General features: G+C 39.4%; 1 pseudogene; it reads right to left on the minus strand.

The window, feature by feature from the left end:
- Positions 1-1,043: 1,043 nt before the first annotated feature.
- On the minus strand, positions 1,044-2,153 carry LOC143638600 (heterogeneous nuclear ribonucleoprotein D-like pseudogene; annotated as a pseudogene).
- Positions 2,154-3,556: the final 1,403 nt, after the last annotated feature.

Genomic DNA, 3,556 nt, shown 5'->3' on the forward strand with positions numbered 1-3,556 from the left:
AATCCCACTGGCTCCAAAGGCTGAGGCAGGAGGACTGCAAGTTCAAAGCCAGCCTCAGCAACTTACAGAGGCCCTAAGCAACTCAGTGAGACCGTGTCTCACAATGAGACAAAAAAATACGAAAAAAAATAAGACTGGGGATGTGGCTCAGTGGTTAAGCACTCCTAGGTTTAGTCCCTTGTACCAAAAAAGAAAAGTACATTCTTGCCCTTTTAAAAGGGTGGTTATTTGAAAATTTAAAATTACATGTGACTCACATTTATGAACCCTGTTTCCACCCTAAAAAAAAAAAACCTGTACTTTCTTCCCAAAGTGCATGGTATATATTTTTCTTCAATAGCTTTGCATATCTTCTTGGCAGGCTCTCTTCTCTTAACATAACCTACTGGCAATGGCCCACCCACTGTGCTCCTCCTACAACAATTCTCTCCCAACACCTGCTTTAGATGCTTGTGTCCATCATACCACATCATTCTTTGTTAAGTTTTACCTGACCATACTGTATTATACTTCTTGGTTTACTTACCTCTTTTAAGGCCAAGAATGATTCTGTCTGAATCTCCTGTATTTGAAATATGGAAGGAATTCAAGGAGGAACTAGCTGGGTGTATAGAAAATCTATAGGGAAAACTCTATAGACTGCCTTCCCTGCATCCAGGTACCTCTAACCTAAACATCCCACTCTAGAAAAAGTAAAAATAAAAGGTACCTAGCTGGCCCCAAATTCTTCCACTCCCCTCACCAAAACAAAGAAAACATCAACTCAAAATAGAAGCCACTCAGAAATAAAACTAGTAAACATTTATTTTATAAAAAACACTAATTTTCTAAATGAAAGTCTCAAGTCCTTGTGTTCTTGCATGGTAGTTCCAATGCCAAAAGGTCATGGGGAAAAATTTGGTATTGGAAAAACACATGGAAATCAGTTGAAGAAGAAATAATGACAAGTCTGACTAAACAGTTATTCAGTCATTTCAATTGAGTAATGCAATGTTTCATTCCAGGACTGAATGGTTCTTTGATGGCAGCTTCATCCTTAGGCTTCAGAATGACCAATACTGGTAACCATTACCAAAAGAAGTAGCTTGGTTTATTTGCATATTATAATTAGTGAATGCATGTCCTAATCCATAAGTTCCATAGTTGTAGCCAAAAAAACAATCTCCACCATAACCATGAAAAATAGGTTGATTATTGTACACATTATGGAAATTACCATAAGGGAAATTAAATCCTTCTGTGTAGACAGTGAAAGGAACAGGAACAAGCACCGAAAGAAAGCTTCTTCCACTGCCAGGCACACCCCAAATATTTCGGTTTACTCCAAAAACATTTTGGGTCACCCCAAAACCATTTTGATTTACTCCAAAAACATTCTGGTTTGCTCCGAAAACATTGTAGTTTGTATTCTGGTTTGCTCGGAAAACATTTTGGTTTACCCTGCGAGTACCTAGGTTTGCTCTGTGAGCATTGGGGTTGGCTTGAAAGCCACCACGTCTTCTCCAACGGTTGCCTAACCCAGAGCTGGGAGTATTTCTTCCCACCTTTCGCTGGGGCCGGGGTCGCTCTCTGGGAAGTGCCATCTTAACTTCACACCGGCTGGAGCCAATGAGATGGAATCTGGTTTCTAACAGCTTCCTCACTGGGATTTCATCGGTATATGTGATAAAGCCAAAAGCTCGTCTTCGGTTTTTCCTTGGGCACATTGGAAGGTCAATATTCACGATATCTCCAAATGTGCTGAAATATTCTCTAATTTTTTCTTCAGGCATGCGAGGGTTCAACCCACCCACGAAAACCTTTTTTGGGGGGGATTGAGGTTCCATGGCTTTAGCTCTCTTAAGCTCTATTTTCTTGCCATCCAATAGATGCTCTTTCACTTGGAGCACCTTTTCAACAGTGGCACTATCTTGGAAAAGCACAAAACCAAAACCCCTGGATAGTCCAGTGTCTGGATCAGTTTTAATCATAAAATCTATGATCTCGCCAAACTGAGATAAGTATTCGATCAGCGCTCGCTTACTCATATCACGGGAGAGTCCGCCGATGAACATTTTACAGGCATCTTGTTGCGTCTTGCTGGCTTCGATTCTGAAACCTTCAGGGAGTTCCCTTTCATCGAATTTGCTCACAGCAAAGTTTGCGGCATCCATGGTGGAGAGGCTGGCAGTGATTCTACCGTTGGCAAAAAGCATGGCTGATGCCCAACTGGCGAAGAGGGGGAATATGGGAATTGGCGGGGAAAGGTGACGAAACCAACGTAGTGACGTAGGCTAGTGACGTGAACACAATGCCCCCCACGTGTTTTCTGAACTTTAAAATGGTGTCCAGGGAGAATGCATGATTGACAGGAATTGTTCTTGCCCCATAAAACTAGGCTTGCTTCCAGGCTTGTTTTTTGTGCTCTTAGCCTTAGAAAGGGAAAGTTTGTTACAGGGACAGCAACACATGGTCTTGTTCAATTTCCTTAGGTTATCTCTCTTTGAAGTTTTATTAAAACCTTTTATTCTTTCCAGATGATGCCTTGCACATCCAAACGGTGGCTTGTTCATTACATTCCTTAGGTAGTTTTCACATTTCTTTGAAGTATTTGAGGGCAGAGATGGGAAAGGAGGTAAGAGAATTGAAACCTTTTATACTAGGAAAGCAAAAATGCTATGGATTTGTATGTTATACTAAAGGGATCTAACAACTTTTAATTGCAACATTGTTGAGATTAATTTGTTTACCACACAATTCACCCTTCTAATATTTTAATGTATATTTTCAGAGTTGTACAATCATCACCACATTCCAATTTTAGAATACCTATGCTCTCCTCCAAAGAAAATCTGCACCTCGTTAAGTAGTCATCCACATTTCTCCTGAATCCTTCCAACCACACAGTACATGGCTTTTTCTTCCTAATGTCTTTCACTACTCTGTTTTCAAGGTTTATGTATGTTGTGTTTTATCCTTTTTAATGGAGAAATATTATTCCATCAAATGGCTGTACTACATTTTCTTTCTCCATTTCTCTAAAATAACATTCACCAACTTTGATTTTGTTATATTATTATATATTTGCATCATAAAAATAAGTATAGGGATTATCTGGTATTTCTCATTTCCAATATGGTCAGAGAGTGCAGAGGTCATAATTGTGTATACTACTGAGATGGTATTTAATGCTACCTTAACCTCTCCTTGTGTCTGAAGATCAAAGCTAAAATCTAAATGCTTAGTTTGGCTACTTCCATCCTCTGACATTAACCACTGAATATAATCAAGTAATTTGTGTGTATGTCTCCCTCCTTCAAATATTATTTATTTTCAGGAAAAGTTTTTCTAATTGTTCCACAGAGTTCCCCACAGGCTTTGTACATAGTTGCCCTCAAGGAATTTATGCAATTATTTATTTTTAAGCCAGCAATCCTCCTGTTAGTAATAAGGCCCACGTATCTCTCTCTAAGAACATACTAAGCATAATTTGGAGATAACAGAAAGTGGGCTACATTTTAAATACACTGACAGGGTTTGACATTTGTGGTGGACAACATTGCAGCCTCCCATGCTG

This window comes from Callospermophilus lateralis, chromosome X, assembly GCF_048772815.1.
Source record: "Callospermophilus lateralis isolate mCalLat2 chromosome X, mCalLat2.hap1, whole genome shotgun sequence".
Taxonomy (NCBI): Eukaryota; Metazoa; Chordata; class Mammalia; order Rodentia; family Sciuridae; genus Callospermophilus; species Callospermophilus lateralis.